Source organism: Lepidochelys kempii, chromosome 4, assembly GCF_965140285.1.
Source record: "Lepidochelys kempii isolate rLepKem1 chromosome 4, rLepKem1.hap1, whole genome shotgun sequence".
Lineage (NCBI taxonomy): Eukaryota > Metazoa > Chordata > Testudines > Cheloniidae > Lepidochelys > Lepidochelys kempii.
Window position 1 is genome coordinate 66,751,986 of NC_136383.1, and position 27,575 is coordinate 66,779,560.

The window sequence follows — 27,575 nt, forward strand, 5'->3', positions numbered from 1 at the left end:
CGCCCCCACACACACCATTTCTTCAGTTTGCTGTGGCAGTGGGGGTTATAGGTGGATCCAACACTTGGATATCACAGAACTGCCAGAAGCATGAAACTCTGAAATTTGAGCAAGGGATGTTGTACCACACAAAGGCCAATGATGTTAAACTGGAAACCCTGACTGAGAATTTGCAATGAGTAAAAACTAAGAAAAGACTTCAAAATGCATTAGACAAATTAAGAGTATCTTTGATTTTTTAAAAAATGTATGCGAGAAGAATAGAAGAAATGCTAGACGTTGTGAAAGGGACTTCTACCTTAACTTATTTGTCAGAACTCTTTGGACTAGCTTGAGGCATACTAAGGGAAACAGTGTTGTGCTGTAAAGTAGAGTCTAGAAGCAAATTTCAGGAAATATTGTTAATATATAATCTAGTGTACTATTAATAACAAAGTAGGTATTCTATATCTCTTAAGGGTTTTTATTTTTTCTATCCTAGAAGAGTCATTTGTAGAGCAGAGTTATACATTAAAGTGACTTCATAAAGTGTATAATTCTTAGATATGTTGATATATACCATGAAAGACACAGAATCATACACTTTACATTCACTTTGTGAGTCACTATTATAGTGTTACTTCTGGAAATAGACACCCTTCAGATGCACACTTTTTAAAAAGCATTAGTTTTTCAGATATCCCTGAAGCATATGTCATGACCAATAAAGGTTTGGTGCTTTTTGTTTGTATAATTTTGAATAAATGGCATTCTTACTTATTTATCAAATTTCAACTGTTAAACTGTTCTGGTGACAGTTATCACCTTTTCATATGGATAATCAGCAGTTAGTAAATCTTGCTTTGACTGTCAAAGTGGATCTTTAGCTAAAGTAGCATTCAGATTTATACTTAAAGCAGGAAGACGCATACCCAGATAATAAATAATGACTTGCTTTATTAGTCATATAAGAATGTTTTCTTTACATAATTACAAGATACAGTGAGATTAATGTTTGATATCATTTAAAATACAGTGAAACCTTTATTAGGCATCATCCTGCCTTAAGAGACAACATCAAAGTTTCCCCTAACACATATTAGGCCAGATCCTCCAATGTGTATTGTTAAGATAGCTTTGTGCCACTCTGCTCATTCTTGGTAGACCAACAGCCACCATAACCAGATGTCAGAGGATCCCCCAGTGGAACCTCCTGTGATAGGCGCACCCTAATGACTTCGATCCCCACCCCATTCCCTGTAGCTGCTGCAGGGTTTGTGGATGGGGAGAAAAGAGTCTGGGCAGGGTATCCCTCTGCTAGGCTGTTATAATTGCCCTTTCGAGCCTCTGGAAGCCAGCCCAAGTTAGAACAGTTGGTAATGACCGGCACAGAGTGGCACTATGAGCTGGGAGTGCAGTAAGCCACCTTTGTACCACTCCCCCCGACTTGCATTTACTGCTTCTTGGCCAGATCCCAGTATCTTGCTTACTGAGTGACCTGCTGTATTAGACAAGCAATGTTTTATCTGTCCCTCTTTTGAGTGGTCATTTAAAACAGACCTCAGAGTGTTTGCTATAAAGAGCCTCATTTATTTAAAATGCAATATACAGTGAAAGAATTTGCCAGTATTCCCTTTCTTGAATATGATATATTCCATCTACTGAAAGAGGCTGACTAGGGAAGATACAAATTCAGTACTTTTATCTGAAATTTGAAAACAAATGATCTTGAAAAAGAGCAAGTGGCAAGAAAAACAACTTTCGAGTCTCATATTTTGCTGTTGTAAATTATTTGGATTTGTCTTGATCTATCTTTTAAAAAAACACTTGAGGCTGACAATGTCAAAGCAGAAGTTGAAAACAAGAAGCACTGTTGAGAGAGAGAGAAAAAGCTGAAGAATGAAAGAGCGGTGATTAAATGTGGTGGTGTCATCAATTCTGGAAGACAAGAGAAAGTCTTTTTTCTTTTTGTTCATGCTTTTCATTGCTGTAAGATCATGGAAAATATCCCAATGGTTGTTCGAAAATCCCTTGTGGTGGTGAAGCTGTTGAATGAAGAACAGCTGTGTGCATCCTAAGCGAGATGGATTGTTTCAAGTGAAATGGTCTCTGGAAATAGCGTTCAAATGAAAAATGTTCACTACTGCCATCACCCTTACTGTCTGCTGTACATCCAGAACGGAGTGATGTATATGCCTCTTATAGACCCATGTTAAATACTCCTGGTTCAAATACTTGTGACTTGGGAATACTTAATATTTGTTGGTTTAGTTTCCTGTTTTCTTTCTTTACATTAAAAAAAAAAGTTGTGAAAATCAGACACGAGTTTGCAGTTAAACTCATCACATTAGAGGTACTTAATGAAATGAACCTTTGGCACAAATAATACACTTTTGTCAAGGAACTAGAGTATTCTCCAAACTACATCCCCACCCTTGCTTAGTTTGTATTTTGTCATATATCTTTGCTGAACTACACATCTGCGCAGAAAAGCATTTATCATTTTTAACTTACTTTTATTTTCCTATTAGAAATCCTATTAGAAATAGAAATCACCTTTGAGTGAAATGATCTTCTCCATACAGCTGTATTTAATTCTGCAAAAGTGGGCTTGGGTAAATGAGATCTTGTTCATACCAACTAAGTGATTAAATCTTGAACAAAATTATGGTAGGTAGCATGGTGGGTTTTTTTTTTTTTTTTTTTTTTGGCTTTGCTGCTTCTGTGTATTGCCTTAATGTCTGAAACAAAGTATCTGTGTTTTGAGGAGGGTGTTCTGGGACAGATTCACCAAACATGAGTTAGTTTTAATGCAATTAGCTGCCTCATCTTATTTCATTAAGATCACATTGAAATTTTGAGAATTGCCTCTGTTCTGCTTTTACGTGCCTGGGAACTTTCAGTACAATGGTTTTTATTTAACTTTTTTAAAAAAAACAACAGCAGCAGCATTTCATTCTCCATTAAGGCTCTGCCCTTGCAAACTCTTATTGCACATGTTTCACTTTAAGAAAGAGTACTTCCTGGAGCTACTCACATGCTTACAGTTAAGTATTTGTTTGTAGGATCAGAGCGTAAATCAATAATTCAAGAAGTTGATCTATAAATTCCTTTTATGGTCTGGTTCCAGTGCACTTTAAAGACCATCTGCCTCTCTCTCTCTCTCTCTTCATTCCCTGCCTGGATAGTTGAGATTATCTGAGACATCTGATCCGATAGTCCTCAAATATGTTTGTTTTGAAGGGTGAGGCAGAGGTGGGTCACAATTCTTTATTTTGCTCCTAAGAAAACTCAGTTTTCTTGAACTGCAGATCATACCAATCTGTTTACCTGGACTTTTTTTTGGGTGGGGGGATGTGTGTGTCTGAAGCAGTAAGGGGTTGGGGAGACCTATTTGTGCAGTAGTTACTGTAGCACTGGTTCACTGATGCCCTGAACTGTTTTTAACTGTTGTTTTAAATCCACCTGGAGATTATAGATAGATGCATCATATACATGTAAAAACTAAATAATTCTTTTCTGGGCTAACTGGTACAATGTGTTCACAATGTGCCAACCTTTCACTGCTGGCATTCTGGTTTATGGTATGGCTCAAGTAACAAATCAAATGAATGTGGAGGGCATCTTAAACCACCACACAGCTTTTGTCTGCATCATCAAGCCTCCTCACAGCTTGAAACAATTTGACAGGACTGATCTTAGACAAGGCAAGTAAAGTCCTGTTGTCAGTCCACTCAACCATGCTCCCTCTAGCACACTAATGGGCTCCCTTCCCATATTTCCATAGACATTCAGACAGTGAGAAAATAATTTTGCAGATGTTTTCTGGGAAATTAGTACATTATTCTTCCCTTTTCTACTCATGAGACATTCATTATCCATTACCTTTTTCTAAATCTTGTAGTCTTTGGTGGATGGATGGCAAAGCCTGCCAGAATTCAAAAGTCAGGCTTTAACATCATATACTTATTTGCTTTTGTTCTAAATCCAGTGAATTCAGATTTCCCTTGATGATAATATAGAGACATCAATATATCACAGACACTCATGGCCCATGCCAGGGCACCATTCCATATGTCATCCATTTGAGAGGTGTGTGATTAAGTGCAAGCACCATAGGCCTGGAGTTTTTCCCCCGATCTCTTTCTCATCTGGATCCAGGACAACAACCCTATCCTGTATACACACAGCACAGCAGAGGTCCTGATGGGTGATAATGGAAGCTCAATGGTTACAAATATGGAGTAGAGGTGTAGCTTCAGCTATTTGCACTATCACTAGAGAAAACCATTTTAACTATCTTACTCCTCTACATTGTAAACAAATATACATCAAAAATTATTACAGAAAATGTGGTGGACTTACCCCAAGGATCATGCTCAACTTTGATTTTTGTTCTTCTTGCTGGGTGTCCCTTAAAAAGAAAATATAATCTACAAATATGAAATTAAATTTATATTTACTAGAAGTATAGCAGGGTGTTAGTATTAACAATAGAAAATTCAAAAAATAATTACCTGAAATGCTTCCACACAACAGTATAGTTATTATTCCTCAAATTTATTGAGGAAAAACAAGACATGGTTAAATCAAACCAAAACAAACAAAAGCAAGCAAACAAAATCAGTTGTGAAACATACTGTAGACACCAGGATAATTAGTCTCCCTTAGAAATCTTTACTTAAAATATAAAACTGCCTTTGGAAATACCGTATCTTGGACATTGTGGATTTTTCTACACGCAATCATTATGTCATGACTGAAGTATATGCCAGTGAAAAATGCAGCAGTACCTTCCACAGATGTTCTATGGTCATTGTGATCTCTATTCTATGAAAACTCAACAATAGAATGTTGTTTTATGGTTAATTTTTCTTTGAAGGTGCTCAAAAAGAAGTCCTTTTATGCCTTTCCCTACCACACTTCTTAGTCTTCAAAGCTACTGTGAACGGAAAATTATTTTTGTACATATTCAGAGAAATCTAAATGAATTCATAAATATTCATCTAGGGACTGAGGATTTTTTATGCCCAAGGGGCTTTATTTAAGGAATGTGTCTCAGTACTCTGAGCACATCATCCTTTTTTTCCCACGTGCAATTTATTTGTTAGACCACCTTATTATCTTCAGAACCAAGAAACAAATATTTTTCTCATTGGCAACCTACCCATCTCTGTTCTAATTTTACTGAAGCCCAATTTTCAGAGAAGATCTGTGCTCTTGCCTGAAGACTACTGGTTCCTAATCAGAGTTTGGTGAACACTATGATTTAGAATAATTTACTCTTCTCCCTTCCTTCTGATATTTATTTAATCTAAGGATTTATTACTATTTCAGCCAGGCTAGGAATGGGCCTTCTTTTGTGTTTCTCAATGCCTGTAATTCAGATAGTCTAGTCCATATTTCTCGGAACTCTAGTTCTTTATTTATCTACCTGTCAATCATTCTATTTGCCTGGGGATCATGAGGAAATCAGTTTTCATAGTCTTTTGGACAGCTGTCAAGATGAGGTGCTACACAGAAATCCAAAGGAGTTGTATAGGCCAGAATTTGATCCCCACAGTTTATCACCCAATATCCTTCCTGAATTAAAAGGGTTCATTACTGTTCATTGGCTTGTTTTTCAACACCACAAATCGACTAATAACACATCTCTGACATTCAGTGTAATCTTTAACCGTCAAAGGAAATAGATGCCAAGTCATTTACGGGCTAAGAGTAAATTGTAATCTTAATAGAGAGACATTTGCATTCTGAGAACTTTTTTCTTTTGTGTAAATGAACTAACTCTCCACAACTTCCTATCCCATAACCAATTCTGAAAGAGCCCACCCACTGTGTGTCCTGGAGCAGGATAAGGAGAAGCTATTGGAATAAAACAGTTTTCAAATGCAAAGCACACAATCCAGTGCACAAATTACATCATAGCACAACAATTTGTGAACTCTTGCCACCTCACTGACAGCATGAGTGGTGTCCAGTACTCCTTTCCCACGGACGTTTTCTCCATGGACAGTTCGGACCTCCATTGTCTCCTCTTCTGAAAGAGCCCTGGGCCTTAATTTGTGGTCAAAACTGCCTTCCTAGCCACAGCCTTGTTGGCCACACTCTTCTTGACATCCTGGTTGGAGTGCTCTCCACATCTTCTTAATATCCACTAGCACCCTCCTGTGGCCTCTTAAACATCCTACACTGCCATCTGCTACAAGAATGCCCCTTGTCGAAGTCCCTGATTACCAGTGACCTTTTGTGCACCCACACCATCTGACATTAATATCTCCACTTATCCTTTCAAAGAGCTCCAGGGCATATTATACTAGACAACCATTCATTGTATTGTATAAGATCTCTTGTTTGGTAAGATAACTCCACTGCTGGTGAAGGCAACAACTAGTGGGTTTCTGTTTTTGCTGGTCTGGCTGGTCTGTAAGGAAACATACAGTATTTGTGGATTTAGAACCTGCATAGCAAACAGCCTTCCAGTGAACCCAGACTCCCCTCCCACCAGCCAGTGATTTCTTTTCTGCATGTAGCATACAAACCAGAAAAAAAAAATGTTTTCCCATAGCAGTGCTTGATCACACTCCAGAGTCCTGTCTGCATAGCTTCCATTAAAACATTATTGGGAATTTCTGATTAAAAGAATTGATTTTACACAGCAAATAAGAATTCAGATAAATTATCTGAGAACATGTTCCTATACTTGCAGCAGAACAGATGCAAGCTAAGTTAGTGTTACTTTAGTTGTATCAAACAGGACTTCACAAACCAGCTGCATAGAAACAGAAAGATAGAGCAATACTGAGAATGCATTTTGGAAAGGATACATGATTCCTCACAACCCTCTTGAAAATCCAAGTTAGGTCACCCTCACAGTCCCCAGAAGGCACAGCACTTGACCTGCATGTGCATGTATCTGATCTAATTTTCATTAAAAATATAAACAACAAAGAAAACTTTTGAAAATGCTCATGACAAAATGCACAAGAATATACACTGGCATATACACAAGAAGGAAAGCAGGGCTTTAACATTTTGACCAAAAAGGAAAAGACATTTCTTCTGTATTAGTGGAAGGGGGGGAAACTGAAGACATGCTTTATCTTGATTTTAGTAAAGGCTTTTGACACAGTCCCATAGGACATTCTCATAAGCAAACTAGGGAAATGTGGTCTAGATTAAATTACTAGACAATGGGTGCATAACTGGTCTGCTTGAAAGACCATATGCAAAGAGTAGTTATTAATAGTTCACTGTTAAACTGGGGGCAAGTATCTAGTGGGGTCCTGCAACGGTTTGTCCTGGTTCCAGTCCTATTCAACGTTTTCATTGATGACGTGGATAAAAGAGTGCAGGGTATGCCTATACAATTTGTGGATGACACCAAGTTAAGAAGGGTCTCAAGCACATTGGAGGACAAGTTAAGAATTCAGAACAAATTGGAGAATTGGTCTGATATCAACAAGATGAAATTCACTAAAGAGAAATACAAAATACTATACTCAGGAAGAAAAAATTAAATGCCCAGCTACAAGACGGTAGCTGGCTAGGCAATAGTCCTGCTGGTTCACAGATTGAATGAGAGTCAACAATGTGATACAGTTCCTAAAAAGGCTAATATTCTGGGACGTATTAGCAGGAGTAGTTATTTAACACATAAGTGGCAATTGCCCTGCTGTATTCTGCAGCGGTGAGGCCTCTGCTGGATTACTGTGGGCACCACGCTTCAAGAAAGATGTAGCTAAACAGCGAGTTCAGAGGAGAGCAACAAAAATGATAAAAGGTTTAGAAAACATGATCTATAAGAGAAGGCTGAAAATACTGGGCATATTTAGTCTTATGAAAAGAAGAGTGAGTGTGGGACCTGATAGATTTTAAATGTGTTAAGGGCTGTTATAAAGAGGACAGGGAGCAATAGTTCTCTATATCTGCTGAAGGAGGACAAAAAGCAATAGGCTTAAACTGCAGCAAAGAAGATTTAGGTTAGATATTAGGAAAAACTTTCTAACTATAAGGTAGTTAAGCACTTGAATAGGCTTCCAAGGGAGGTTTTGGAATCCCCATCATTGGAGGATTTTAAGAACAGGTTGGACAACCACTTGTCACAGATGATCTAGGTTTAGTTGGTCCTGCCTCAGCTCAGGTGGATGGCCTAGATGACCTCTCAAGGTCCATTCCAGCCCTACATTTCTATGCGTCTGTATCTTAGTCTCTCAAGCTCAATTGTAACTACAGTTTATGTTTCTATAAGATTTTTGTCTGAGGATCTGTGTTTTACTATTAGTTCATGAAGCCTAGCGAAAGCTTGAGAGGGGTCTGTCATATGCCCCGAGGCACAGAGAGGTTGGGATTATTTCAAGGTGAAGCAGCAAGTCAGTGGCAGAGAGCAGTATAGTACCCAAGTTTCCTGACCTCATGTAACCACTAGCCCACACCCCTTTCTTGTAAAGTGTGTATTTCAAAATTCAAAACAAGGGCCTTGGGTTTTTTTAGGTGTCTCGCTTCTCTTTGCACACTTCATTTTTGTTTTAAGAGGTACTTAATGATCTACAGAGCCATCCACAGACATTATATGTATGAGGAATGTGTCTTGCCTGCTTTGGATATAACTTATAAGCAAGGATAAACCCTTCTATTTATTGTGTTGTGTTGTGTTGTATTTATTGTTAGAGATGTTATTTGTACTTATTCCCAATTTTCTTTCATTTATCCTGTCTTTCCAAAAAGCATGAGGTATACTTAAGAACTTTGAAAGGGACTGAATAGGAAGCTAATGTTTTACTTTCAGACTCTTGGATGCAGTATAGATTATTGCTGAAGCTCTGCGGGAACTAAAATGTTTGGACATTTTTTCACCACTTGACTCACTCAACTTTTTAAATCACGATGGACTCACCTTGTTTGCCTGTGCTGGGCTTTAGTTTGGAATAGTTTTTAGAGCACTGTACTGTGTGTGCAGAAAGCTTGGATTAAAACACAAACCACAGATATGTAATTCTTCGGGGTTTCATAATTAGCTGATCGTACTCCAGCAACACAATAGAATAAATTGTAAAAGCCAAATAAGCCAAAACAAATCCACTACTGACTTGTAAACTAATTCCAAGAAATATTTCTTACATCTCCCAAACACATACTTCTAGTTATTCTTTTAGTGCCAGTCATTTCCCATTTTATTAAGCGGAGTAGGTTGGAAAGAGAACATCTTTACTGAGATTTGCTTTCATGAAGCACCAGTTTCAATTTTGTTAAGAGTTTAAAGCAATACAACATAGAAAGTGGCAATTACCTCTGCATGAAGGTTTGATCTCATAGGTCACTCTCCTAAATCATCACCCAAGTTAAAGAAAAAAAATCCCTCAGTAAAGGCTCGCCGTAGTCTGCAAATAGCATAAAACCGTTAATTGAGATTTGGACTTTTCTTTGTTAGGGATCTGGGGCTCCCTCTTGCTCCCATAGGGAGCCAATGAGAGCCATGCATTTCAAGGAGGTGGTTTGGGCTCATGTGTGGAATGAATACCTTTGTGATCAGACTTGAAGGCAGTTTTGAGATGTTTCTGCTTGATATTTATAATTGTGCATCAGTGAAACAGGTAGGCATGCCGCAATGCGGGTTTATAAACTCAGGGATTTTTAACTGAGTGAGGACTGCAGGATCAGGTCTGAGGTCGTTTAACATATAAATGCCACTTTGGTGAGTGGTGAAGGAATAGCTGAAATGTTTTTTAACAGAAGAACTTGGAAATTTGCAGTCCTCCCATCAGTTAACTCATAATCCTGTGTGTAATGCTATTACAAATCCATAAATAATCACTTCAGGCTTAAGATGAATGTGTTTAAATAACTTTGGAATGCATTTCTTCCTCAGTGATGAAAGAATACAGTTTACCCAATCCAAACACACACACACACACACCCCTCCAATTTCTGTAACCTCCAATTTTTCTTGAAGTCTTCAGTTAAACAAGCATCTTGTTATAATCTTTGAGATAGCTAGTCTTCAGATTAATATGGTGACTGCTTCCCCGTTCTAGATGTGAAGCTGTGCTGGATGATGTCCAAGTGGCCTGAATGCCCTGCTGTTCGTGCCTAATTGTTTTCTATGGGTTGCGGCGGGGAGTTAATCAAGGGTATTTCAGGAAAGCAGAGCAAGTTGCTAGGGCAGTGGCTCAGCCAGCTTTACACTAGACACATTGGGGATCAGTTGGTAAAGCCAGCTGGATTAAGAATCGCTTATACAGTGATCATCTCCCACAGGTGTAGTGGAGAAAGAAGGGGCATTGGGAAAAAGGAATCAAACAGTCTGTTTGAACTAAGTTAATTAAAATTGAGTCTCATAAATGTCATTAACACTTTCAAATGTTTCTAGCTGAGATTACTGGGGATTTGAGGTCACCCAAATTCCTCTCAGCCCAAATACAAGGTAGTAAGAAGGGACTGAAAGAACTGAAAGTGGTTGTACAGATTTCTTTATAGTTCTCCTGGCTGTTTTTTGCCATGGTGGTGTGCACTATGTTAGCTGAGTACAGTACCTGGTGCCATAACAAATAGCAGATGGGTAGAATTAAAAAGGGAATTGTTGTTGTTGATTTATTATCTGAAATGGTTTAAACTGTATTCCAAAATTCTCTGGGCCCCATTTCAGTTGAACAGTTTTGTAGTAATATTTTCAACATTGCATATTGTAATTGGGGAAATATTAAAGTTGTTGGGGGCTCCTATGTCTGGAGATTATGAAATTTAGATAATCTGCTTGGTATTTATTTAAAAATTAGTATCACTGGCCAACTCAGTTACATTGTAGTAATGGAGGGCAGAATTCCCCCCTCCCACCCAATTTTTAGGCATCACGTATTTGCAACACAGAAAGAGAAATCTAGCCCCATTTTTCCCCAGCACCAGATACTGAATGTTCACACAATGAAGGGAACTTCCTCTCCTTGGAATATACTGAAACCAGGTTGGCTTTGCTAGGTCTGTGCAAACCCACTGAAGTCAAAAGGTACTTGGGTATAACTGAAAATGGAATGTGGCCCCCTGATAATTAGATTTCAAAAGTAAGCATTGGCTGAAGTGTCAAATCTGAATTTCGCCGGGGTGCTAGCCATCTGTTCTGAAGATACAATACACGGAAGCCTAACATCAGAGACTGTCAACTAGTTTCCATGTTACTTTAATACAGCTTTAGCAGTATTAATGTAAAGAAGGATTTTTATTATTTGAAGATTTACAGCCAAATGGTGACCCACAAGCATGGTGGAAATGGGGCATAAGACACCCACTACACCAGCTCCCCACATTGCAGATAGCAATGCAGGAGAGTCTCAGCAGAGCTCATATTTCCCTCCTTTTTTCACAGATGGGTAGAGTGGGCGGCATCCTGACTCCCTTCAGGCTCCATGTCCAGAGTTGGAGCTGTGAGAGCGCCTCAGGCACTATCTGCTGCATTGGGTATGTACCCTGTGCCATTCATACTCTCCCTGCAACAGCCAGGAGACACGGACGAACACTGTGATTTGAGCTGTGCAAATAACTTATTTTTCAGTTTGATGGCCAAACTGATTTTTTTAAATTAGTTTTGGATTGACCTGAAACAAAGATTTTGATTTTTTCCAGAAAAAGTTGAAAAAGAATATGTTTGACCCAGAACAAAATATTATGTTTCATTTGGGAGAGTTTAACACTTTTTTTTTTTTGTACAAAACTGCAGTGAAATTACAATAAAAAAGTTATTTGAGATTGAAGCATTTCATTGCAAACATGATTTTTTTCAGATTTTTTTTCATTTTTCTCTAAACACTTCAGTGAAGCCTACCCAAATCTGTATTTTTTTTCCCTGAAAAAAAGATTTTGCATGAAAAATTTCACCCAGCTCTAATTGTGATGTTCCACATCACAATCGCCTCCTTCAGCTGCTCCAGGGACAGTGTAGCAACACCATACCCCTTGCTTGGGACAAAGCCATAGTTTAACTCTTCAATATCACAAAAGGCCTTAACGAAGGCACTCCAAGTCAAGTTATGAATACTGCTTTAAAAATAATAAAGGCCTTTAAAAGCTGTGTTCTTTGATGGTGTGAATGCCACTTCAAATGCAGCAACTTAGTTGCAGGAAGGAAAAAAAGATAAGGAAAAATTCCAAAATGATTTGCAATCCAAAGGGAAAACACTGCATAATTCGACAGTGATTGGCTAAGGTGCATTTTTACTACTGCACTCTACTGGATACAATTAAAATTTGAGTTGTGTATCATATTACTTACAACATCAAGATTCTCGTTTAGTTATGGTAGCAGAGCGTGTGCTGTTGGAGAAGAAGGTTCAGATTTATATTCCTGCTGTTGCTATGAAATTCCAAATGGATGCGTGGTAACCATGAAATCCTAGGTGTCCACAGCTTGTCGTGTGTGGTCTGTGTAAACCCGACATACATTTCTCACCCAATCTTGCAAAGGACCTTAAACCAGCTTTTAAATTGTACTCACAATTTTTCATGTCCAAGTTTTTGCATGTGGAAATTTTTGTCCCATGTTTTGTGCTTTACATGTGTAAAGGAACAAGAGAACAAGATGTGTAAAATTGTAAGCCAAAATTCAAAAGCTGCTTTTGAAAAGTTCTCTCTCTATTTCTCATCCTGTTTCTGCATCGCAGCCACCTTTTCTCTTCAGTGTTAAATAAATGAGTTTTCTTTTTTATGTTGGAGAATGGGATTATTATAAATGAGCAGGGTTTCTCTGTCTGCGTGTAAAAGCAGGATAGGGAATGGCGGGGAGCCCAAAGGTTGAATGAATGCATACTGTTATGTGTACACACTTTTACATTACTTTAACAAACTATCTTCATTTACGCTGAATAGAAATTTCTCTTCCTTTTTCAGACACAAACAACTGCTTATCCCAAGGCTTACTCAGATTCAGGACCATACTCAGATCAGAACTTTAGATTGATTTATAAATGAGAACTAAAAGCAAATAACAGCTCTTAAATAAATAAATATAATACAATGCAATAAATAGAGAAGTTGTCCCTTGCTTATATCCAAAGTATACAAGACACTTTCCTCATATATATAATGACTGTGAATGGCTCTACCGATAATTAAGTATCTCTTAAAACCAAGGGCCTGATTTTTCCATTGGTGCAAAGCTATCTGAAAGTATAGTATTCCCCCCCGCCCCCACAGTCATAGAATCATAGAATCTCAGGGTTGGAAGGGACCTCAGGAGGTCATCTAGTCCAACCCCCTGCTCAAAGCAGGACCAATTCCCAACTAAATCATCCCAGCCAGGGCTTTGTCAAGCCTGTCCTTAAAAATATCTAAGGAAGGAGATTAGGGCTAGTTTGACTAAGGTATTTGTCTAATCAAAGATTAAATGAATTCAGGGTTTATTTTTTCAGCTTTGAGTTTGGGTTTGGTCTCTGTTCTTAATGCTAGGCTGCAATGAAAACTTAAGCACACTTGTAAAATAGGGACTTCCACTAACTACTTACCTTAGATGTTGTCTGGATCATTTTAAATACATGCATCATGCCTGTGAATCTAGGATCTTTTCAAATCATCCCCTACCTGCACAGTTGCAGTAGATCTGCAGTAACCTGTAGTAAATGAGCTGGTTGGTGTACATACTACTGCTTAGAATCAGAACTGCTTGACTAGGTTTCATAAACCTCAGACATCTAACGGAGCTTTGCCTTTAGCTTAAGTGGTAAGCTTCTGCAGCAAAAGCGTCTGAGGTTTTAGCCCAACAACCACGGCAAAGTTTCAAATGGCCAGCGCATGGAGCACTGGGACCACAGCAACACTCTCGGGGGATATGCATTTGTTACAAGAGGAAAGGTAAATATTTTGGAATTTCCAAAAACTCCAAGCTGTAAATCGTTGAAATACACAGTCACATCAAATCCTTCCTGCAAAGTATTGTGAGTAAAAAAAATTCAAAAATGCTTACATGACTCAGGAGCCTAAATCCTCTCTACTTGCAGTGAGGCTTAGCCTCCCAGGCCACTTATGCATTTTTTCAAAATGTTACGCTATGCAATCAATTCTCTGACACCCCACATTCTGTATAAGGGAAGGTCAGAGTAGCAGGCAGAGTGTGATGTGTTGTCTAAGCCAAGATCCTGTAGGTCTGAGAATCAGAGGGATCAGAGGAATTGTCTATGCAGAAAAGCCTTTATAAGGTTTGATTAGAAATCAGATGGGTACACATGCAGAGTAAAGTACATTTTTAAATGACACAACTTGCATTAATTCAGAGATGCAACTCCTCATTGTAAGCTAATGTCCTGAAAAATAGCCATTAAAAAAAACCCCAAAAAAGACAGTGAGCATGTAAGAACCAGACATCTGAAGGTATTAGATATATACTGTCTTTACTGTTGTTTAACTCAAAAGGGCAAAAATAGTCTTTTTGAAATTTGGCACAACAATTTAGACCCTCAGCCCATAATTTTAATGCCAAGTTCTATCCTGGTACACTACCCATACAATGTATTATGTTCCCAATAAATGTGTTTCATAATGGAAGCAATGATAGCACATCCCTAATTGCAGAGGTGCACTGCATGCAGTTCTTGTATTCAGAGTACCTCCAGCTTGCCTTTGTCAACATCGATATAGCCTCCTTTAGCGTGCAATAGCCTTGAGCAGTTTGCCCAATACCATGTAAGAGAGTTGTCCTGGCAAAATGGGCTTATTCTGGAGTAATGTTTGGTCCTCAGGAAAATAAAATCATGTTGGCATACAGTGGGGCTTGACACTACATCACACCCTGAAGGAGGAAGGCACCTTTATCAGCTAAGAGTCCACAAATAGTGGAACTGTTGATACAGACTGTCATGAAACACTGTTAATTGCTGTATAACACTCAAGTGGTGAAAGTGTTACAGCCTTAAAAAGAGGTGATTGGGCACAAAGTCCCACAATGCCCCCACATTCCTGGACAGTACTGGAAGTGAAGCAACCCCCATCCAAAACTGAGGGAAGGTGAGGGTTTCATTGCATTTTTGCTGTGAGGTGGGACAGATATGCACAGGGCCTTTAAGGAGAAAATGAGACCCTTGAATTTGATGCAGAAAGTGAAAGGGAAATTATTGGAAAGAGTTATACGATCACAGCGATGAGAAAGGAAGATGGAATTTAGCTATGTAAGTCAGTGTGTCTTTGTTTACACTAGAGAGGTTAAAATGAGATGTAAGGAAGCCAGAAAGATTAAGGACGTTGTAGTTGTGGCAGGAGATGTCCAAGACGTGGGTAAAGGGTTGGCGGCAGGTATGGAGATGAAGGCATCAACCTGACAGATGTAGCAGAAGAATACAACAGCATATGACAAAAGCCTGGAAGTGGGAGGAAGAAAGTATCTCGTAAAATATGAGCCCAGATTGTGAGCATGGTTGGCAAAGGGGATCGCAGTGACATCAAAGGAAACTGAAAAAAGTATCAAGGAGGGGAAGAGGTTGTGTGTTGTATGAGGCAGTCATGTATAACTTGAACCATTAGCGCATACCACACTCGACAAGAGAAACCCACATTTTAAAAACTGTCACAATCTCAGGCACAGCAGGATTTAAAAGTGAAAGCTTTAAACAATCAATTATAAAAAAGAAAAAAGTGAAAGCTTCACACTCGTTAAACATCGAGGGGCCTGTGCAAAGGTTTCTATGTCTGCCTGCCTTGCTTCCTGCTGTGAGCAGATTTAACGAGTCACGAGCAGTGAAAGGCGGCTGCTATGGTGAAATCAGCGAGAGGATGCTGAGGATTTAATTTAGAATTCCATTAAGCAGTAAGGTTCTGGTTGAGGAGAGAGGTTATTGACCAGCTGGCAAGCATGTGTGCATGGAACCTTGCATACAATTTAGGGAAACACATATCCTGGGTTTGTTATAGCTGTCCTATGATTTACTACTTGTTGTGCTGTTAAACAGAGCCTGCTTTTAATTTTGCTTGGGGCACAGATTTTTATAACTAGGGTGACAAACTTGTCAGAATATTAAAAAATCAGACAGTCACACGATCCCTTTATTTAGCTCTTCAGTCCTATTTACATGGAAGTTTTCAAAGCTTATTCTCCTGAATATCAGCTTGTTCTTGAATTATGAAACAGAATGTAGAAACTCCTGATTTACCTTCCCATTTATTTGTAGACTTCTTTCAGTCTTCCATTAATTCATCTCCTCCCTAAATTAAACACTTCCAATCTTTCCAGTCGCTCTTCAAAATTTCAACTTTCTACCATGTTGTCATTAAAGCACTTCAAAAAAATCACAAATATTTCTGTTATAATGGAACAAGCATGTTCTTCACACTCCTTGCTTTAAAAAATGACTGAACATTTTTGTTCAAACTTTAATTTAAAAAATCTCATATTTGTGCTGGAAAGTTTCAGCCCCAAAGGTGAATTTTTAGAAATTTTCACAGCCACTCCTATTCTGGCAGCATACAGATTGCAGAAGCAGCATGAAAGAGAAATACAGCATTGACCATAAATGCTTTTACACTACATTATTCTTGGCATTAATATACCCATCAGTATTTATCAAGGTCAAAGTCTAGTTCCCTTCCTTCCCCTTCCCACACGACCCGCAAAATACATCCTTTTTTAATGTGTTTTAATTTATTACTTTTCAAAGGGGATTTTCTCCTCCTTTTCAGAATCATTTTACACTTTTATTTTCAGCTCAACATTTCCCCTTTGACCCAGGCATGCTTGTCAGGGGTTCCTTGGAAGCAGCCTTTCAGCTCTCTCTGCTTTGCCAGGAACGCTCTATTGCTCACAACCAAGGCTTTTGGGCCCTCCTTACCCTTCTCTGGCCCTTCATAGCAGTGTACAGGGACTGGAGCCAGGGTGAACATCTCACCATCGGCCTCTTACTGAATGAGGGAGGCAACCTAGTGACAGAGGATGTGGAAAAAGCTAATGTGCTCAATGCTTTTTTTGCCTCTGTCTTCACTAACAAGGACAGCTCCCAGACTGCTGCGCTGGGCATCACAACATGGGGAGTAGATGACCAGCCCTCTGTGGAGAAAGAGGTGGTTAGGGACTATTTAGAAAAAACGTGCACAAGTCCATGGTGCCGGACGAGTTGCATCCGAGAGTGCTAAAGGAATTGGCGGCTGTGATTGCAGAGCCATTGGTCATTATCTTTGAAAACTCGTGGCGAATGGGCGAAGTCCCAGATGACTGGAAAAAGGCTAATGTAGTGCCAATCTTTAAAAAAGGGAAGAAGGAGGATCCTGGGAACTACAGGCCAGTCAGCCTCACCTCAGTCCCTGGAAAAATCATGGAGCAGGTCCTCAAGGAATCAATCCTGAAGCACTTACATGAGAGGAAAGTGATCAGGAACAGTCAGCATGGATTCACCAAGGGAAGGTCATGCCTGACTAATCTAATCACCTTCTATGATGAGATTACTGGTTCTGTGGATGAAGGGAAAGCAGTGGATGTATTGTTTCTTGACTTTAGCAAAGCTTTTGACACGGTCTCCCACAGTATTCTTGTCAGCAAGTTAAAGAAGTATGGGCTGGATGAATGCACTATAAGGTGGGTAGAAAGTTGGCTAGATTATCGGGCTCAACGGGTAGTGATCAATGGCTCCATGTCTAGTTGGCAGCCGGTGCCAAGTGGAGTGCCCCAGGGGTCGGTCCTGGGGCCGGTTTTGTTCAATATCTTCATAAATGATCTGGAGGATGGTGTGGATTGCACTCTCAGCAAATTTGCGGATGATACTAAACTGGGAGGAGTGGTAGATATGCTGGAGGGCAGGGATAGGATACAGAGGGACCTAGACAAATTGGAGGATTGGGCCAAAAGAAATCTGATGAGGTTCAATAAGGATAAGTGCAGGGTCCTGCACTTAGGACGGAAGAACCCAATGCACAGCTACAGACTAGGGACCCAATGGCTAGGCAGCAGTTCTGCGGAAAAGGACCTAAGGACGACAGTGGACGAGAAGCTGGATATGAGTCAGCAGTGTGCCCTTGTTGCCAAGAAGGCCAATGGCATTTTGGGATGTATAAGTAGTGGCATAGCGAGCAGATCGAGGGACGTGATCGTTCCCCTCTATTCGACATTGGTGGGGCCTCATCTGGAGTACTGTGTCCAGTTTTGGGCCCCACACTACAAGAAGGATCTGGATAAATTGGAGAGAGTCCAGCGAAGGGCAACAAAAATGATTAGGGGTCTGGAACACATGACTTATGAGGAGAGGCTGAGGGAACTGGGATTGTTTAGTCTGCGGAAGAGAAGAATGAGGGGGGATTTGATAGGTGCTTTCAACTACCTGAGAGGTGTTTCCAGAGAGGATGGTTCTAGACTATTCTCAGTGGTAGAAGAGGACAGAACAAGGAGTAATGGTCTCAAGTTGCAGTGGGGGAGATTTAGGTTGGATATTAGGAAAAACTTTTTCACTAGGAGGGTGGTGAAACATTGGAATGCGTTACCTAGGGAGGTGGTAGAATCTCCTTCCTTAGAAGTTTTTAAGGTCAGGCTTGACAAAGCCCTGGCTGGGATGATTTAATTGGGGATTGGTCCTGCTTTGAGCAGGGGGTTGGACTAGATGACCTCCTGAGGTCTCTTCCAACCCTGATATTCTATGATTCTATGATATAACATTTCTGAACATTTAATGTAATATTTTTGGCATTAAACAATGAGATTTACTATGTCTCCCTTCCTTTTTCACTCCTTGTATCTCTCCTCTATTTCTAGTGTTTTATTATATTTTCTTATCTTCTACTGTATATTTTGGTGTCTTTTTTTCCTCCTACTTTCTCCGGTATATTTTCCCTGTAATATTAAATGATCATTTCCTCTCTCTCCTTCTTTTCCTGTCTTTCTTTACCTGGTTTGTATTTGTTCCTCCCTTCCGTGATTTTCTCACAATCCTTATTTTCTCTTTATCTTTGTCATATCACTCCCTCACTCTTTCAGTCTGCTCCGTTCTGTCTTGCTCTTTTCCATCCACACTTTCCACACGCCTACAAAGCTTTCAATTCACCCTTTCCCCTTTCAGAGTTTGTTGGGTGGCAGCAAATGAGCAATGCTTAAACAACTGTGTTGCCCCTGCAGGGATATGTGGTTTGCCAAAGTGCTTCTCTGTCCCTGGCATGTCACAAAAGATTAACCCTTAAAGCATCAGTGACAGCTAATGTGTTATTATTTTCAGTATTTTTGTTCCTCAATGCTGTGTGACACTTGTCATGGCGGCAGTTGTAGTGCATGTTGAACATGGAGACAGGACCTGCTTGCAATGCCAACAGCAACAGCCTGGGATTTGGACAACCTCTCAGACTTTGCTGGGAGAGGGAGTCACCTCACAGCTAAGGGTGAACAAGGAAGGTCTGTGACACTTCTAAAAAGTTTTACACTGTCAATCTCAAATTACAAAAATACCAGATGAAAAAAGGAGGCAATGAATTAGCTAGCACCCTCACTTTGAAAGCAGATCATTTTCTTTTCTAGCTTGTACTTTTGAAATAAAATAATTAACCAAAATAAAACAAATAAAACCCTCTTCCTTATAGAGTTATGGATAAATACTTAATAGCAAACTGGGACTACAACATTTCAGCTAGTTCACAGCATTGGTTCTAGCTCTATCAGTTGTAGGGTGACTATTAAAACTCCCAATTAAAGTTAGTAGAAATTGTATGACTTTAATATCTAATACCCTCACAAAACATATGGGTGGGAAAACACTCCCTTACATCATGAGACACCTGAGAATCCTAGCTTCCTAGTGGTGTTTAGCACACACCAATCCTGGAGGTTAACAAGAGTGTATTTTCAAATGGTCAGTGACCCAGGGCCAGTGTGCTGATCTTCTGGGGAGTGAATGGAGGAGGGAAGGTTATGCCTGTGCTCTAACATTGCCAGGATTATGTATAGTGGGTGCCTAGGGAGAAGGGCATAAGTTGTGGCACTGAAAGGTTTAAATATAGTGGAGACTGAATTGGGGGGTATGGGGGTGGAAATGGTGCTCTGCTAATGAAAAGATGACACCTGCTGGGAATGAGGAGGAGGAGAGGTGAGCGCTGCCTTTCCCTTTCTCCCTGCAGAACCCCAGTGCTAAAGAGAGACTCCCTAGGCTGCATCCCAATCCCCTGAAGTGAAGCACTGCTACCAGTGGCTGCTACAGCAACTTCCAGATCTACATGCAGTAGTGCATTCTAGACTCCAAACCACACTAGCATTGGGTGCTTGACAGGGAATTCTGCCTCCCCTTGGGTGAAACTTCTGTAAATGTTTTCCTGCTCCCCTTGCTGGGGCTGTGAAATTTCTATGTTGTTGGTGTTATTTGTATAACAGTTGTGCCTAGAGGCCCCAGCTGAGAGCAGGGCTCCACTATGCTGGATGCTGTAGTAAGAGACAGTCCCTGTCCCAAAGAGCTTCAGGGCTTATTTACGTTATAGAAGCTACAGTGGCACAGCTACGGTGTTACACTACAGCGCCGTGGTGCCGACACTTGCTGTAGTGACAAGGAGTTTTTCTGTCACTGTAATAAATCCACCCCATTGAGGTGTGGAAGGTAGGTGGATGGAAGAAGTCTTCTGTTGACTTAGCAGTGTTTATACTTGGGCTGAGGTCAGCTTAACTATGTCTCCAAGGTAGGGTGACCAGATGACAAGAACAAAGTATCAAGACACATGGGCCGGGGGGGGGGGGGGGAAGGGGCAACCACAGGCTCACTCTGCCACCAGGGCCAGCTCTAGGTTTTTTGCCGCCCCAGCAAAATAAAAAAAAAAAGCCGGAGTGCCGCCGAAGCAAAATATCAGGACAAACAACTAAATGTCGAGACAATCCCGATTTTATCGGGACGTCTGGTCACCCTATTCCAAGCAGTGTGAATTTTTCACATCCCTGAGCAACATAACTAAGTCAATAGAGGTTTTAGATGTAGAGCAGATGTCAATCTAACTAGACAAGCCAAAAGGCTTCGGAGGAAGCACTCTCTATTTTACAGGTGTGGAATTAAGGTACAGAGAGATTAAGTCACTCGCCCAGGATCATTCAGGGAGCCTATAGCAGAGCAAGGAATTCAATACAGAACTTCTGACTTTTACACCTGGGCTACACTAGAAAATTAGGTCAATTTAAGTACATCAGTCAGGGCCCTGAAAAATTCACACACCCCCTATTAGTGGTGTAGTTAAACTGACCTAAATCCCCATGTAGACAGCACAAGGTGGATGGAAGAATTCTTCCGTCAACTTAGCTGCAGCCTCTTGGGGAGGTCAATTACCTATGCAGACAGTTAAACCCCTCCCATCAATGTAAGTAATGTCTACAGTGAAGCGTTACAATGGCTGTAATCACAAGACAATGCTTCCTCTTCTGCAGGCAGGGTCTGGGGGAGGGGAGAGGGGTCCTGAAGACTCCACCACTGCCTGTCCTTTCCGTTGGGATAGAGATGGAGCGTACCTTTCCTTGCTCTTAAAAACTTGGAAAGCTTTGATAGTTTTGTTTCCCCACCCATTGTTAAGGAGGTTTTGGTTTAGATGCCCTTTTATTACAAAGATACCCGTCAGAAAGGGCCATCTTCAATAATACCATCCGACTAGGATTAACAGTTCATTGGAAACTTTACAATTATCACTTGTGGAATTGAGGGCTATCCAGTGAGAGATCTCAGCACCTTTTGGGGAAGTTCTCTGACCCAAGAAAACTTATACAGAGGGTCGGACTAGATGATCACAACAGTGCCTTCTGGCCTTGGAATCAATGAATCTTTTCAGTATTAGCACCATTGTTAGGAAATCATGACATATTCAGGCATAATATATTTTTTTAAATAGTCACTTCATTCTTCTAATGGAAGAGGAGAGATTTAAAAATCTGGGATAATTTCCCAATGTATCACTTAGCAGTTTAATTCTGGATCAGATCTATTAATCTGCACTGCTGGTGCAGTTTGGATCTTGACAAGTTTCCTGCCCTAACTTTTGCCTCCACTGTAGAATAAATAAAAACCTGGAAGAAAATTCCAAACCCTGCCATGCAGCACTACTGCACTAGATGTCACTATTGCTCTTTCTTCCTCAAAAGAAGTGGCTGTCTCATGATGACAGCTAAATCATGCTCTACTCATGCTAGGGTGACCAGACAGCAAGTGTGAAAAATTGGGACAGGGGTTGGGGGGGTAATAGGAGCCTATAAGAAAAAGCCCCCAAAATTGGGACTGTCCCTGTAAAATCAGGACATCTGGTCACCCTAATCCATGATGAGAAACTGTTTTGTATGAAAAGACACTGCTGTGTGAGTATATCATAGAATGATGCATTTTTCCTTTAAACATTTTTGCATTTAAGCCATTGCATCTGTATTGAAAACAGAAAGGCGCGAGGATATCCTTATCTTTGTAGTCATGAATATTTTCAAAGCTAATCTAACATTAGAAGATTTGTAGTATACAGAGCTGTATAGAAATAGTGCAGTGATGGGGAATCTAGCTGATGGAAGGTAGGAGCTCTGCTTCATGTCTCTACGTGCTGTGAAAGAATAAGTATGTCAAAAGAAATAAAAATCATAGTATCAGTGAAGCTACTATTAGGCAAGTAGATGAACATCTATACCTTGGTCTGTCTTAGACTAACCACTCTAAAAGTGTGTGCAAACGAATGGAGGATGACAGAATTGGAATGAAAGGTGCTTCCTTTTGTTTGAGAAATAAATTGCATTTATGAGATATGCATTAAAAATAGTTACTTTAAGGCTGAAGAGGTTTGGTGGAAATTCCAGAATCTGCTTTCTTTGTAGGAAAGTGTGTGTTCCAAATGAGCTCTCTTCTCCCTGAGGCAGGGAACTAAGATACAAGAAAACACTTGCTGCTTCATTACAAATCCTGTTTTCTCCATGCACATGCTACCACTGTGGCAAACTGTTCATCCTGATGACAAGTTTTAACTAATGGGCTTCCTGCCTTTGAGAAAATCATCTGCTTTGATTTCCCACCTGGCTTCTCAAATAACCCGTTTCCCCCCACTCCTCTCTGGGTTTCTTTGATTTTCACCCCAAATTCTCCCCAGGCATCCAGCCATCTATCTACTTATGTGGTCTCCATCACTCCAGTATATAAGCACCTCCCAGGTATTAAAAGCATAAATAACAGTAATAATCTCTCTCTGTCTTTCTTTCTTTCCAGCCTGTAAGAGAAGTGGCTTGAGTAGTTTATCAGGTGGTTTGGAATTAGTCTGTTTGTGTGTGTCTATGTGAAAGGGGAAAGAACTTATTGAGGGGGGGCAAGCTATGTCAAAGGTATTAGTTTTGGACAGAGCTCTGCAGGTGGTAAGGTCCTAGACCATCTTGTCTATTCTGTTTATATTGTGAACTTGACAGAAATCCTGTTTGTCTGAGTCTTCTGACAGGATAAACAGCATATAAATACTGGATAGATAGATTTGTAGCACCTCTAGTATGTTAATGCAGAAAGGGGAGCTTGGAATGAGAAGAGGTAGTCCCAAAATGTTTCCTGAATTCTGCCGTGAGTTGAGGTTCCTGACTTGAAAAGATGAGAGTCCATTTTGCATACACACCTGCCAAACCTGTATAGTATTTTACATGACCATCTCTGACATGCCTCCTGTCCTCCTTTAGTACCTTTCCAAATCTACCTAAAGCCTTTGCATCTGCTGCTTCATAGGCATATAACTTAGTTCTTCCTCCAGCTATCCCAGGGCATTAGTGGCCATGGCCAATATTTCTCTCAAAATTCCTCTCTTTCACAGGCTGATTTGTTTTCTTCAGTTAGCTCAGTAGCCTCCACACTGGGATGTTCTGATCTCACACAGTCACATAAAGTGGATGCCTATACTGCTTTAAAGGGGATGATGTTAGATTACCCACAGAGTCCCTCCATGCTCGCTCAGTTGTTACTAATGCACCTACATTACTGTACATTTGAAGCACAGAAAGCTGTTAATAGTATCTCAAGAGCAGCTGCTAAGTGGGGCCAAAGGGCAGTCCAGGCCATGCTTTTTTTTTTTTTTTCCCCAGATAAACAGGGAGGCTTGTCTTGGGGAACCATTTGCTTCCAGCTAAACAACAGGTACTAAAGTGTAGGTTCCTTTGCCGACATAGAGACAGTACCAGGGTAATGTTCAGTGCCAAAAGCTCTGCTTCCGAATGGAATACTGATTTTGCAGGGTTCATGGATGTAGTCATTAGGCAAAATTGTCCTTTGATCTTTTCAAATAAAAACAGGAAATACTGCAATGCAATGAGTATTGACCAAAATTGTAGTGGAGATCCTGTTTAACAATGTTTGGTTGTTGCTTTCATTCAGAATGATTCTTTTACAATTAAGATTTCCTGGATCTGGACTTTTAAGAGCTTTTTCCACCTCTTACTGTAATATACAAGATGGGAAGTTGCTTTCCTACCGAGGATCAGGCAGCTATCTCCACACACACATCCCAAAGGTACTATTCCACTGCAGCAATTATCCTGAACAATAACTAACTGCAGTGAATTAAACTCGACTTTCTTCTCATACGCTCTGAGCTGAAGGCTTTTCAACATTACAAAATACAAATCACTGCAAGTGGACGGTTTCTTTATTACTTAGCCAGCCAAATGCACAGGCAAGAGCCAGAGAGCATGCCTTTTAGTTGGTTAGGTCATCTATTTCTTGCTCATCATATGTAGTTTTTATTTCTGTAGAAGGGGAAGAGTTTCAAAAATTATTTGAGGATTTCCTAGACAAGGTGGCACAAAAGAGCTTTCTATCCAAACTATTTCAGCCCAGTTAAGATCCATGAACCCTCAGCCATTTCAAATACACGAAGCATCAACTGTGGTCCAAAAGAGGGCACCCTCTTCAGTTGGTAGTTGTACAAACTTGATCTAATATTGTACTTTTTATCATCGTATTTTATAGAGTACAAAATTCAACTTCTACAGGCTTAAAATTACACTGTTTTGTGAATATATTTTCACTCCACAATCTGTATGGGATAATGACTCCCAAGACTTATAACTGCCCTGCATCCAGTGCAAGAACTGTCATGGAGGTCAGTGGGAATTGTACACATGGATGTAGGGCAGTGTGTGTCCCTAAATGTGTATGTTCTTTCTTCATGCACAGAGACCAGATGGCACATGCATCGGGCAATGAATCAGTTCAGTAGTCATAGTCATATTTAAAATAGACTAGGGATTGGAAGAATAAACAGAGTATGTTGCTGATTAAGTAAATATGCCACAAGTTTTAATAAAATTATTTACAGTACATCTCTCTCTCTCGCACACGCACACACACACACACACACACAGAGTAAAAAAAAAATAATAAAGTCCCTAATAAATCTCTTATCATTAGAATTACTTGAACCTCATCTAAAGTGAACAGGTAGGGTGAATCACATGTAGTGTGTGCCAGATCCAATCATTTGGTGGTAATTTCCCATAATCAATATATGTAGCATACTTTTATAATTATTTAGGCTCATTTTTACCCTCCATTTAAAGTAGTTCTCAGGAAAGCCTGATATAATTTGCTGTTTTGTTACAAAATGATGACTTTGGCCAAACTACACATTTTTTACCTTCTTATTAGAACTAGTCAAAGGTCAAAATTGGAAGCTCAAATCCAAACCTCTAATCCAAATTCCAACAGAGATTGGAAGGGAGATTTCAAATCTGAATCGCCAGATGGCAGAGTACAGCAATCACTGCAATTTACTGTGGGATGTGTATAGAATGTTACATTTTCATTTAATATTAATGGTAGGACCAGGTTCTAAAACTGTTACTATACTTATAAAATAGCAATATCCCTACATACAGACAGAGAAGGGAAATTCAGGTTCACAGTTAGGGTTGTTGGGGAATTTCTTGGATAACTACAATCAATGATCTAATAATGTTGCTTTAAATTAATGAATGTGTTTACAACTTTAACTACACCTCTTAAGTAGAGGTGGACCTTTAGAACTCCAATGGGACTCAGGCACAGGCATGTGCTTAAAATTATGCATGTGCTTAAATGCTTTCCTGAATAGGGATGGACAGAAGCTCATGCTTAATGCTAAGGATATTCTTCAGAGTTTTAGTGAAACAAAGCCATTTTTAGATGCTCACATGCCAGGGTGCTGGGCATTGTATTGTTACCTGGTGTTTCCTGGACCCAAAGCAGTGGGAACTTCACAGTTTCTCTCCATATGGAGAGAATATGGAATAAATCAATGGGAACACAGCTCCTCTGTCTGATAAATGATCGGTACAAACACAGGGCTTTTACCTAAAAACACCTCTTTTATTAGATCTCAAGCTGTCAAGGTTCCTCCCCCACTCTGAACTCTAGGGTACAGATGTGGGGACCTGCATGAAAAACCTCCTAAACTTATCTTTACCAGCTTAGGTCAAAACTTCCCCAAGGTACAAAATATTCCACCCGTTGTCCTTGGACTGGCCGCTACCACCACCAAACTAATACTGGTTACTGGGGAAGAGCTGTTTGGACGCGTCCTTCCCCCCAAAATACTTCCCAAAACCTTGCACCCCACTTCCTGGACAAGGTTTGGTAAAAAGCCTCACCAATTTGCCTAGGTGACTACAGACCCAGACCCTTGGATCTTAAGAACAATGAACAATCCTCCCAACACTTGCACCCCCCCTTTCCTGGGAAATGTTGGATAAAAAGCCTCACCAATTTGCATAGGTGACCACAGACCCAAACCCTTGGATCTGAGAACAATGAAAAAGCATTCAGTTTTTTACAAGAAGACTTTTAATAAAAAAAATAGAAGTAAATAGAAATAAAGAAATCCCCCTTGTAAAATCAGGATGGTAGATATCTTACAGGGTATTTAGATTCAAAAACATAGAGAACCCCTCTAGGCAAAACCTTAAGTTACAAAAAAGATACACAGACAGAAATAGTTATTCTATTCAGCACAATTCTTTTCTCAGCCATTTAAAGAAATCATAATCTAACACATACCTAGCTAGATTACTTACTAAAAGTTCTAAGACTCCATTCCTGTTCTGTCCCTGGCAAGAGCAGCATACAGACAGACACAGACCCTTTGTTTCTCCCTCCTCCCAGCTTTTGAAAGTATCTTGTCTCCTCATTGGTCATTTTGGTCAGGTGCCAGCAAGGTTACCTTTAGCTTCTTAACCCTTTACAGGTGAGAGGAGCTTTCCCCTGGCCAGGAGGGATTTCAAAGGGGTTTACCCTTCCCTTTATATTTATGACACAAGTGCACACACACACACACACACACATATTCTGTAGCAGTAGGTTCAGAGCACCCCAAATATTTATAATTACCCAAAGTCTGAGATGGTTTAGAGTGATCAACAGCCAGGCTTCCTGGAGGCCCTCCTTCTGTCCAGCTGCTGGGGAGTATAGGTGTCAGTTTCTTGCCCAAAGAAAAGTTTCTTCTGACTGCTTCAAAGCACACTTTCTAATTAAACTCATTATAGAATTTCTCTGAACAAAGCACATAACTCAAAATAGCCCCTAATAGGCTAACAATTTCCCTAGCAACAGCCAGTAACAGTTCATTATTCTCCTTATCAGCAGAGCGGATTCAGCAAAAAAACTTATAAACACAGATAACCAGAATCAAGGTCAGTTTTCCACATTTCCCCTCCTTCT

At 40.0% G+C, this 27,575-nt stretch overlaps 1 long non-coding RNA gene across 1 annotated transcript; it reads right to left on the bottom strand.

Annotated features, from left to right (window-relative positions):
- Positions 1 to 916: 916 nt before the first annotated feature.
- On the bottom strand, positions 917 to 27,350 carry LOC140909981 (uncharacterized). The gene is made up of 3 exons (XR_012158397.2): positions 27,246 to 27,350; positions 4,345 to 4,393; positions 917 to 2,265 (listed from the first exon to the last, which is right to left on the bottom strand). It is a non-coding gene; the product is annotated as an uncharacterized LOC140909981 (long non-coding RNA).
- Positions 27,351 to 27,575: the final 225 nt, after the last annotated feature.